This window comes from Cavia porcellus, unplaced genomic scaffold, assembly GCF_034190915.1.
Source record: "Cavia porcellus strain 051 isolate PalLab524CR breed Dunkin Hartley unplaced genomic scaffold, mCavPor4.1 scaffold_14, whole genome shotgun sequence".
Classification (NCBI taxonomy): Eukaryota; Metazoa; Chordata; class Mammalia; order Rodentia; family Caviidae; genus Cavia; species Cavia porcellus.
The window spans coordinates 28,277,925-28,290,829 of NW_026947497.1; positions in this window are offsets into that span (position 1 = coordinate 28,277,925).

Consider the following 12,905-nt stretch of genomic DNA (forward strand, 5'->3'; position numbering starts at 1 on the left):
AACCAAATTAAACTACTCTCTTCCAAATTACATGCGATTGGATATTTTGTCTCAACAGTGAGAAACTGTCCAATTAAAACAAAACAAAGAACAAAACAAAGCAAAAAATAATTTTAAGAATATATAACATTGACAATCCATCAAGGCCTGAATTAACAGCTCAGACCTGCGCTTATAAATGTTGACAAATAAGGGTAAATTTTTTATATATAAGCATAAATTTGTATTTTATACAATAAAAATCTTATTTAGTACTTTCACCACAAATAGACATAAATTTGGGCCAGAGATACAGCTCAGTGGCATAATTGCCTGCCTGGCAAGCTCGAGGTCTTGAGTTCAATTTCTGCGATTAAAAAGAGATATAAATTTATTGTAAATTAATAACACCAATCAAAGTAAAGTAGAAAGTTTCATTCTCCTCTGCTGTAGCATTTTGACTGTGTACCTGATTTCTGTAATTTCGGCTTGGAAGAAAATCCTCCCTTCCTTTTCTCCTATTCAGTGAGCTCGCCGTGTACATTCATCCTTGTAGAACAGTGAACATCTCTGCTGGGGTGAGTCTGATACCTCAGGCTTGTTTCCTGTCACTTTAAGAATTTAATGCACTATTTAGCTTTCTCCTGTGTAAGCAGCAGATGGTTCACATCTTCCCATGATGTGTGACTAGCCAGGAGCCCTGCACTCAGAATTTAGTACTAAAGAGAGGCATCCAGTTGTCTTTTGTGCACACACGACTATACCTTGGTGTGGAAGCTATATAATGGGTCATTATATCATTTCTTCCCAAGGAGATTAGTCTATTTTGAATCTTAATTGTACTATATGATCAGTTCTTGTTTCTCACTTTGATTTGCTGTCTGGCTTTTTATCTTTCTTCATGTCTCCGTTGTACCACCCCATAAAGAATCAATTTTTTTCTTCTTTCCTTTTTATTGTTAACAGAAAAGATATTATCTCCACAGTTCTTGTAAAATATGTGACCATGATTCCCAGTTAGAATAATGGGATATTTATTTATATTACTGTCCTTGGGAATAAGCAGCAAAAATGACTGTATTATAAGCATAAAACAATTTTTACTTTGACTACTTAAAGTACCATGCAAAATAATGAATAAATCAGTTGAGAAAATAATAAAAAAGAAGACCACAAAGTAAAACACAAGCAAAATTGTGCCACATAAAAAAATGAGTACAGGTTGCCTGCTCATAAACACGAGTTAATAAAACATGTAATCTGAGAAAGGAAAGGAAAATGATGTAAGAATCTTTGTATAAGACATTTTGATTTTCAGTGCTATGTTTGTTTCATACTATAGTTCTAATAAATTTGGGTTATATATATATATATATATATATATATATATGTTCACATATATAATACATATTTATAGTATATTTATAATTCACATTGATATACAGGTATACAACTATGACAATGTTACAAAGGAAACTTTAGAATTTTCAAGTGTTTCACTTAATCATTAAGAACATATTATTCCTCATTATGGTCACATATAGAGCTCAAATACAAACATACACTCTTTTTATATTTTTAAATTTCACCTTGCTTCACAGTCAAATAGACAAATATGTCAGTATCATTTTCTGAGCCATCACCCTGACTTCTAAATTTTATTCTAGTTTCTAAAGTTGAAATGATAACACTTTTGTTATCAACTTCTTAAAAATTTAATAAAGAAATAACAATTAAGATTCATTTTTCACAATGTATCATTTGTACCAATATAAATTATCTTCAAGTTTCCCAATTATATGCTTGTTATGCAATACTTTTTCTATTTATACTTCAAGAAAACAGCTTCCAAATTCTTCAATATTGAAGGAGTGTTCAGTTTTTTATTAAACAATAAAAATCAAAATTTACAAAATATTTAACATTTTAGGTTCTAAAAATTTTCTCTTTTGTACGATAGGACCTTGGTTAACAATATTTTTTTTAAAAAAGAAAAATAAGCAAAACAGAAAAATGGATAGGAATAATACAGAATTTAAAAAAATAATAAAAATTTCTAGATGATAAATTACATATTGTTATCTTAGAACTAGTTGCTCAAGTTACAAAATTAAAACATAACAGATGAACAGACAATACAACAATGACAGCACAAACTATTTTGTTTGATGAACTAGCAACAACTTAGAAGTATGATTATCTATCTTGAACACTTAAACATGAATACAGTTATATGTATATACAGTTCCAAAATATAAACCATCAAAATCATTGTACATAAATTACATCAACTAAGCAATTTATGGTTATGTGCTATATATAAGTATATGAAATATGCAAAATGTATTTCTTAACATCTAAAACTATTCAACAATTTTAAAAGATAAAATTTCTGTGTGATAGTTAATCATATTTGTCAACCTCAATGACTGAAGATGCACAGCCAGCTCGGTGAGTCTATGAGTGTATTTCTAGACTGTTTGGAGTCAGACTGCCTATAGGAGATCTAGCCTAATTAGTGTGGGCAGTAATGTGCCAATATGTGGAAAGCACAAACAACAGAAAGGCACAAGAACAGAAATCTCTCTCTTCTTAAACTGGGGCATCCACATCTTGTACCTGGTCATCAATGCTCTGTTTTTATCTCTTAGGATAATTCCTACAATAAATCTCTTCTTAGATATATGTATATGGCCTACTAATTCTGCTTTTCTGGACAAACAATCCACAAAGTATCATCTAAAAACCAGGTTAGTACCAAACTTGTTATATATATATATATATATATATATATATATATATATATATATACCATTTGTGGATATTTATTTCCCTTTGTTTGGTTATTTTATTTTATTTGCTTTTATGGTACACATTGACCATGAAGAATAAATAAAACTTATAGAAGTTCTTCTTCCTCTTTGGTTTGATCTCCTTCCTGACATTTCTTTACTCAAAACTTCACTTTTAGGGAATATTGAGGACATAGCTCAGTGGCTCAAGTGCTTACCTGGTAAATGTGAGGTCTTGAGTTCAATCCCCAGTATGAAGAAAAATAAACCTTTATTTTTTTCACTTTTGTCTGAGATGGCCAGGTCAGATACTCACCAGTCCCATGAACACATTAAATTACAAAATATTTTCACCCCTCCCTAGAAATTTAATGAAGCTACAAAATTAAACAGGGTATGAAATTAAAGTTTTATCATCACAACTTTGAGATTTGATTTTGAAAACTTCTGTTTTTGTGTAAGGAAAGTGTGGTGAGCGCTAGTAAGTTGATGCCAACCTCTGCTGACAATGTGCTTGAAAGCACAGCTTTAGTAAAATAACTAGTGCGCTTCAGAAATTTAGATAATCAAAGAAGCTTGAGAAATATTTGCCCAAAAGTGTCCAGATCAAAATCATTTTTCAGTTTCTGTCATTGTATTAAACAATTGTATAAACTTTAAATATTTCAATAATGTTACATATTCATTATCACTCACTAAGTTGCATTTCCATGAAGGAGTCTGTTTGTGTAATGTAACAAATGAAAAGTGAAATAAAAACAAACAAAACATATTCCATTTGATATGCAACTTTGACTTTAGGTTCCAGTATAACTAAGTTAAGAATTCTGTGAATTTTTGTTTGAAAAATTAATGAAATTATAATTTACCTAATAATTAAATATTTTATTTTGTGAACCTGAGCCAACTCGTAGGAGATGGAGAAAAATCATACATATACACAAAATTACACGGTAAAAACCTCTCATTTTTCATTTATAGGTGTTTTAAAAATTTTCTCTAGAATTAAATATATATGAATTAATTCATACATTATATATAAACATAAGTATTTTTAATATTTAGAAATCCAGTTATAAAGTTAAATTATAGTTATAAAGATAAATTCATACTTTTCTTATATCCATATATTGTACTTTTCTTATATTCTTATATTGTACTTTTCTTACATTCTTGGAGCAGATTCCATGAAATAATTGTCAATTTTATTGTTAATATATAAACATTAAATTAGTTATTAACAACACATATCAACAAAACAAAACCAAAATTCATTACAACCATGTTTCATAATGTATTATATCAAATATTATTCTTTATTCTATAGTAAAATGCAAACATTGCTACATAATTTCATACTTTTAAGCATAAATAGATGGGGAAAGGATTTATCCAAGGTATAAAGTGATACATATACCATCAAAAAATTAAACATTCTGAGCATTTATTTTAGGTTTTTATTTCCTAAGAAAATAGTCATCTAAAAAACATAGCCATACTTTTAAAATAATTACAGAAACTGTTAGGGATATATTCCTCCATTTTGTTCTAATTTTTGATGAAAACACACACACAAAAGAATAAATTTTGGCATAACATATAGCCAATTTCTAAACAATAAATTAACAATACAACAAGATACTAAAAGATGAAATCACTACTGTCATATTTTTTGCACAGTTTTAAATAAGATAAATAATTTCATTTTTATAATGCTGTTCTGTCCAGGGAATAAAGTCAAAATTAGAGAAAAGTCCATATTAAATGACTATTAAAATTATGAAGAATAGTCTGTTTCAAATCCATTTTCTATGTAAAACATAAAAATATAGCTAAATCTACAGTAATGATAAGTAATATCACCATTGCTAAACATACACTAAATTATAAATCTCTCTAACCTCCAAAAATACAGATTGGCAAATTACATCATACTCATTAATTTTCTAATTTAAATAATTTTGTTCTCTAATATGTCTTGCTGTGAAAAAGAGAATTATATTTGTTTCAATTAAGATAGCATAATGATCAAGAGACTAATTATAGATCTTAAATATTCTACTATGTAAAATAATGGGGTCATATTTAGGATATTACAATCTTTTGAATCTGTAGACATCTGATTTTTGGACTCAATTATTCTGGCATATGTTCTTATTTCATAGAAAACTTAGCTCTCAGTGCTGTAACATTGGGGGTGTCTCAAAATTGCTAACAAAGCAATTTCATTGACTTCACTTATCTGTTTGTGACCCTTAGTTTGCTTTTTAATTTTTTTTCAAGATGCTCACTTTCTTAATGTCCAGGCAAGCATGTTTATATTACACATCAAACAATAGAAAATGTTTTTAAAAATACCTCAAGCTTTTATTAAAAATATTTGATTTCCCAATGGCATCTTTCTTACTGTAAGTCTTTTGTGGCTAGATTATTCACTTTGCTCATTGCAGGAAATATGATTTGAGGTATTTAACAATGTTTCTATGGAAGAAGTTTAGAAGATACACTTTTGCAAATCTTTTTTAAAAAATACTGATCTAAATATAGGTTTCTGAATGAGATAAAATCTTCTTGGTATCAAAAATATTTCTTACTTTATGACTTCAGAAAATGATATGTAGCCAAGAGAGAAAATAGAAAAAGAAATTTTCTTCTTTGTATTAAGACTGGATATCATTTTAAAGAAAATGTCTATAAGGATTCAATATTCATTGAATTTAGTTATACTCTGGAGAATCTTTCCTATTGATTTATTTATTCTTCAGTTTACCATTTATTAAGCATGCATAAATTCTTGGCAATTTTTAGGTACCAGGAAACAACTACTTAAAATCAAACTAAATTTCTGCTTTCAAAAATTTAATTTATAGATCATAAAACTGATAGGATTTCCGGCTCGGGGTTAGAAGGCTGTGATCTTTTTTTTTTAAGGATGTGGAGAGACTCCATGACCCCTGGGGCCTGGCTTTCTCTCCCAGACACATAGTGTGAGGGCATACATAAGGCTTTGGTCTGGGGTGGTGCCTAAAGGGGCATTGCTGACGCCCAAGTAACCAGCTGGAATTCATTTCTCCACAAGTAAATTTCCTAGGGGTGGGGAAGATGTCCTCAGTGTAAGCTTCCCTTGGTCTAGCCTCTCAGTGCTGTAGTGTCCTATCTAGGGCAAAATCCTTTCAAAAACTAAAGTATATGGATAGTTAAATAGGTAGTATAATGTGAAATATTAAAAGATTTTGTGTTGGAAAATTGTACTCATTGGGTGTATTATGTGTTCTTTTAGATAGCATGAGGAGCTGACAGGACTGTAACTAATAATGTATCGAGTAATTACTCTTCTAACAGACTCAAACCCACATAATGACCTTTTACATGCAAATTGCAGGGATTTCTTTGAATTTTATAAGGAGCTTATCGTTCATCTTTTATAGAGTTGTAATCACATATAATATGGAATTTTAGTAGAATAATAAGAATGGTCTAACTTATTTACTTTCTTGATCTGAAATATTTACCTTCTCCAAAATAATAAAGACATTCCGATGCCTTCCTCTGAAAGCATTACTGTTTTCTTGATACATTAATACTATACTTAAATTTCACTTTTACTATTTCCTGGATATCATTTTACTTTTCTTACTGTCTTCCTGGATTTTTAACTTTCAAATACCATATACTTTCCAAATCTAGAATTCTTATTTCACCCTTCCCGTATTTTATAAGTCTTACTGATTTTTGCCTAATTTTACCAATTTTCTAAGCAATTTCTTCTTCTTTTTTTAGCATATGAATTGCATTTTAAAAATTTTAGTGCTGATTTGTCCAAATGGAGCATTGTGGATTTACTTTTAGATAGGATTTTTTAATCATTTTAATTCTTATTGATTGTCTTTATTAAATATGTTATCAATATGAATCTGAACTTATTTTTAATAAATCTATAGATAAAAGATGAACTGATCCTTTGCCAGAGCTGGTTATTAATTTTCGTGATTAAGTGGGAATCTTTAAGAGACTATTACTAAAATTAATTAGTACCAAAAGTGTAAAGGTGCAATTGATCTCATCCTCTTTTACTAGTTTAGGTTTTGTTTTCTTGGGGTTTGGGTTTTGTTTTTGTTTTTATTTTTGTTTTTGTACCTGGGATCCAAATCACTCCCTGGAGCTTTCCAGGAAAGTGCTCTTGCAGCTGAGCTAAATCCACAGCCTTCATCTTCTTTTGTGGTTTAAATAGAAAGTTAACCACAAAAGTTCTTATGGTCAGAGGTGGAGCTTATGAAAGTGGATTGTCTCCAGAAAGCACTATATTCATCATGAGATTAATCCTTCATAACTTCACTGACGAATGTGCTAATAACAGGTGTGGCCTGATTGAAGGAGGAAGGTCACAGAGGTATGACTGGAAAGGATATCTTGTTTGTGACTGGCTCTCTTTCTGTCTCTCTTTTTGTCTCTCTCTGTCTGTCTCTGTCTCTGTCTCTGTCTGTCTCTGTCTCTCTCTCTCTCTCTCTCTCTCTCTCTCTCTGTCTCTCTCTCTGTCTCTCTCTCTCTCTGTCTCTCTCTAGCTCAATCTGATTCTGCTGTGTTTTTTCTGCTTACTCACTTCCATGATCTGAGAAGCTTTCTTCTGCTAAGGCATTTTTGCATGTTTGTTTCTTGGAACCACTTCGCCATGGACTAAACACTCTAAACTGAAACAAGATAAACTTTCTCCTATAAGTCATGTATATCAGATATTTTTCAAAAACAAAGGAAAAGTTACCAATATACTGATACTCTGAATTGTATGTTTCCTTTGTTGTTGTTGTTTGTTTATTCAGGGGTTTTGTTAGGGTAGTTTGTTTTTATCTTTTTTTTTAACAACTTTTCAGTAACATATTTTAGAATCACTCTTGGTATGGAAAAATAAATGCATGTCTAGGCTTAGTTTTCCAGTATACAAAATAAATTGCCATACAACAAGAGCATACTTGTTAGGAGGATGTTATAATGAAATAATAGCAATCACATTGTAGTTTATAAAACATCTCAGTGTTAGAATAAAACATTATATAGTGCCTACTAATAAAATTTTGTGTAGAGTTCATGTTTTAGGAAAATGAATTTCTATTTTTTTTATATCTACCAATTTCTATTCAACAAACCATTTTATGGTATCTGGAATACTAGATAAAATATCATTCCTTGAATATCATTGAATATCATTGAATATCATTCCTTATATAAAAATGTGGCAAATATTTGTGCTTAAATATGAAAATTATAAAATTCAAAGAAAAAACTCAATAAAAATTTTACTGTATTCAAAAACAATTTGCGTGTGATTCCTGGGAGATATTTTCTTTAGGTATTTTTCTCAAAATCAATTGTATTTAATTAAAATTTTTATATAAAGAAATATCATCTATTTACAGAAAAAAATTTAAACATCATAAAAAACCCTCATTGTAGAGTAACAAGCAGATTCAGAAACACCTGCATTAAAATTTAAACTCTGCAACTTTACTATTAATAAGCCTTTGCTATTTTATCTGGCAATATTTTTGTTCTACAATTTCTAACATTATTTCATAAAGATATTTCTCACTACTTTTCAGAAGAAGTTGAGTAACTGTAATTGAAATGCATTTAAAATCTGCACCATAAAGGAGTTACTACTGGAAAATGTTTTCTATTGCTACACATAATGTATTACTCTGGTTTATCAAAACACGTTCATATCCTGTGTTTCCATATATTAGGTTATACGTTAAAGGATAATGTTGCAATGGAGTTAAAGTTGCTAATGAGTAGACTTTAAAATAAGATGATTTTATCTGCTTTATCCAGTCTAGCCCATTTTCATCACAGAAGTAATTGCATATGGAAGAGAGAAGCAAAGCAAGAGCAAGAGGCAGATGTGTCTGTGGAACCAAAACTTACACAAATACAACAGTTGGTTTTGAACATGGAGAAAAGTTGTTGAAAGTCCACCCATATGGACAGCCTCTAATTGCTGGGAAAAAAAAATAAAGAAAATGAATTCTCCCTTAGAGTTTCCAGACATGCTAACATCTCAAAAATTAGTCCAAGATAGGTGTTGTTTTTCAAATCTAGAGAATTTTAAGGGGAAAAAAAAATATGGTTTCAGGGAACTAACTTTGAACAAATTCATTATAGAAGTAACGGGAAATTAACATTATAAATGTAATGTAATTGGTAAAATCGTCTCTAGTGTTCAACTTGTGAAAAATTAGCACCAAGTGGCAGGTCATTGTCTGGCTCATAAATGTGCTTTGTGCTAGGGAATTTTAATTGTGATGAACCTGAAAGGAGTCTAAGTGATTTGTAACTAATAGTATAACTAACACTAAGTATGTGTTCTAAGACAGTTACTAACTAATGCAGTCTAATTTAATCTCCACAACATCTTTGGAAGCACTATCCTTACTACTTCTGTTTATATAGGCTGAGAAATGCTAAGATGCCCACATGGCCGCATAACTGCCAGATGCCAGGCAGCATTTTAATCACCATGTCTCCCTGCATCAACTGCCCTGCATATTCTTGGTTCTGGACTAGAAACGACAAGTAAGGTCTTGGTCCGTCCATATGACTAAAAATCATTTTCTGAATATGAAACTATTTTAAAAACATTAAAAAAAACTAACTTTCAACACTTTGTACTCTGATGTATCACACCCACGTTTAATTATTGAATGCTCAATATTCTCTAGAATGTTCAAACAGTATCCTCATAGAAGTCTCATATTAAATTTCATTGGGCATTAAGAAGACAGAGAATATAAACCAATAGAAAAACTCAGCTGTTCTCACGACAGCTGGAAAGTACCCTTTCTTTCTTTTGGTGAGTGATACCATTGGGGTTGGTGCCAAAATTGTATCTTCTTGGTTCTTGATCCATTTATTCAAAAGAGTTCTTGATCAGCAAAAATACACTTTATCATTATTTTGCTTCCTCTCATCTTGATATTGAAAATTGGGTCCTATTCTCTTCTTCCTGTTTTCTTCATAGATCATATCCACAGGTTGTAACAGAGATTTTTGTAATATAAATTAAATCAAGTAGTAAATTTGTTTGAAAGGCTGTCTTCATGATTCCCTTGAGAAATCTGAGCACAGATATATTATGTCTTTCTGATGTTTTATTAACCTGTCTACACCTGTTTTTCTGAACCCTTCACATCTCATTGCTTGTTTGCCTGACTATATTCTAGCCCAACACACAAATGTTTTATATTGCTTGTTCCTGTTTTGAGCAGTTTGTGAGATTTTCCTCTTCATGCGAAGTGCATCCCTAAACTGTTTTTTCATTTCTATCTGTTCTGTTAAGCTCATTATAAAATATATCTAGAAATGACATTATTTTCCATTGTTCTCAATTGAAGTTTTTGTTCTTTTGTATGACTTTTATTTTAAATTAAGTTTATTGGTAAAATTTATATATATAGAAATATTCTATTCACCTCAGGGAGTTTGTATCTATATATGATATATTTTCATTTCTTTTTCCCCATCCTCTCCCCTCCCATCAACTCCTCTGCCCTTCCCTACCTATTTACAAAACCTTGTTTCCATTTTATCCTTCCTTTATCATTTTTTTCTTTTTCCTTTCTTCCTTCCCCCAAAGCCTGACCCAGTTCCTCTTTTTTTTTTTTTTTTTTTTGGTCTTTTTCCTTTGTATCGGTACCAGGGATCGAACTCACGACTGACTGCTTGCAAGGCAGGCCCTTATGCCACTGAGCTAAATCCCCAGCCCCAAGTTCCTCTTTTTGAACAATTTTTTTTTTCATATTTCACAACATGTATTGTACATTTGATCCTGGTTTACTCTCTCAGTTTCTTACACCAGGGACACAATGCAGTATTTGCACATGTGTGCCTGATTTATTTCACTTAGTCATATGGACTCAAGGTGCACTCATTTGCCTAGTAATATCTCAAATTTATCATGCTGAATTTCTTTCACTCCAGAAAAGAATGGCTCTCATCAAGGTATCAACCAATAACAAGTGCTGGAGAGAGTGTGAGTAAAAAAGGAACTGTTCTCCACAGTTACTGGAAGTGTAGATTGGTGGCAACCAATGTGGACCTCAATGTGGAGATTCCTCTAAAAACTAGGACTAGAGGTTTCATGTGACTCATCCATTCCCCTTCTGTGTATCTTCCTGAAAGAATTAAAAATTCATATCACAGTGATATGAAAATAACTGTGCTTATAGCAGTTCAGTTTCTAATAGAAATTTGGAAACTCCCCCAGTATCCACCAACCAAGGAATGGATGCAAAAGATTTGTTTTTTTATACAATGGAGTACTACTCTTCTTTGAATATTAATTCCATTTCTGATGAAGATGAGGCTACTTCCATGTATCATGTGTTTAAAAAATAGTTGGTCATTTAAATGTTGTTGTCTTCAAATTTATTATAATGGTCTGAAATCAATTACACATACTTTTTTGAGAAATATTATTGAAAACATATTGTCTACCCTGAAATTTGAGCATATATGAATACAACCAAATTCAGAAATGTATATAAAACTAGCTATAACTTGCATTCTTTCATCTTGATGCAGCTTTATTAATTTAATGTTAAAGATTGTGATCTTTGTAAATGCATTAATATAAAATGTAATGTATGTTTCTTATTATTACTAAATGTATGGAAATATATTTCAAAATACATCTTTAAAAATTCAGAACGGGAAAGTTAAATATTGCTGTATATTCTTTGAAACTATTTTCAATACTGTTTTAAAATTCTGAGAATATATATAATATATATTTATGTATATAAAATCTTCGATTTTGTGAACCAATATTATACTGTTCAACATTATAAAGGAAATATTACTAGAAAACTAAGGGCATATGCAAATAATATGCCTACCTTTGACTTTCTCGTCAAGTATTAGTTTCAGGGTAGAGATATATTTAGTCTCTTTTTTATTAGGTTAGCAGTGTGAAAACAATTCTTATTTAAAATCTGTGAAGGTTTAAATTCAAACCCTAGCTATGAAATTGTTTCAATATTAAGACAAGCTCTGGGGATAGGTTTTAAATTCCAATCTTTTAAGAAATTTTATGGGTCTTTGACGAGCAATTTCTCATGTTCATTCCAATGAACAATAATGTCAGGGTGATCAAAACAAGAATTTCAATTCTAAACATATCCCTAGAGATGTCATCAATATAAAAGCAATTTTTATCTGGACAGGTTTTGAATTTTCACTATTTCTAGGGTCTTTGTTGTGTGTCTTCATTTATTGTAAATAACACAGTAATAGTTATTTTAATTCTAGGGCAGATTAATGTGCTTTGCCACATTATATTTATTTAAATATAATTCTAGCAGAGAAAAACATATTTTAAAATTATCTATGTATTATTAGTTCATGACTCTAAATATATAATATTTATTCCAATTGTTATTTCACATTAGTTTTCAATTAGAGAATATCTTATTATTGTTTTGTCTTGTATTTTTGCTATTCTTAGTATTTAATTGAAGTAATTACTTATTTTATGAGTAACTCAATAAGGAATGAATATATAGAGAAAATAGAAACTTCTAAATAAGAACTAGTGTTAAAACAAGGTTCTTAATAGCCTGAATCTGAAATTCTTGTCGTCAATCATTAGTGGACACTTTAAAAATACATTTTCTAGTAATTAACTTTGTAGCTGACTATAAGGAATTTTTGTATGTAAACAACACATTGTAAGTTCCATTTCCTCACATTTAAATAATATTTCTGAATATACTGAACATGTCTGAAAACTTTTTTATGTCTAGGGAACATACATAAGTGTCATAGTAAATGTAACACAATGACACAAAAATGTCAAGCTATTTCTTTGGCTTGAATAGGCAAAAATTAATCAAAAAGACTATTAAAAATGTTTCCAGGAGCTTTAAAATAATGTATTTATTTCTGCTTAATGATGTACTCAGATTAGTTCTAATATAGTTTTAAGTGTCAGTAAAAATCTTCTCAACTAGATAAAATATTAGATGGAAATATGATTAGGTAAAAAGGAGGACCAATGGCTTATAAGTCAGCTTTCTCGGGGCTGGGGATTTAGCTCAGCGGCATAAGCGCCTGCCTTGCAAGCAGGGAGTCGCGAGTTCGATC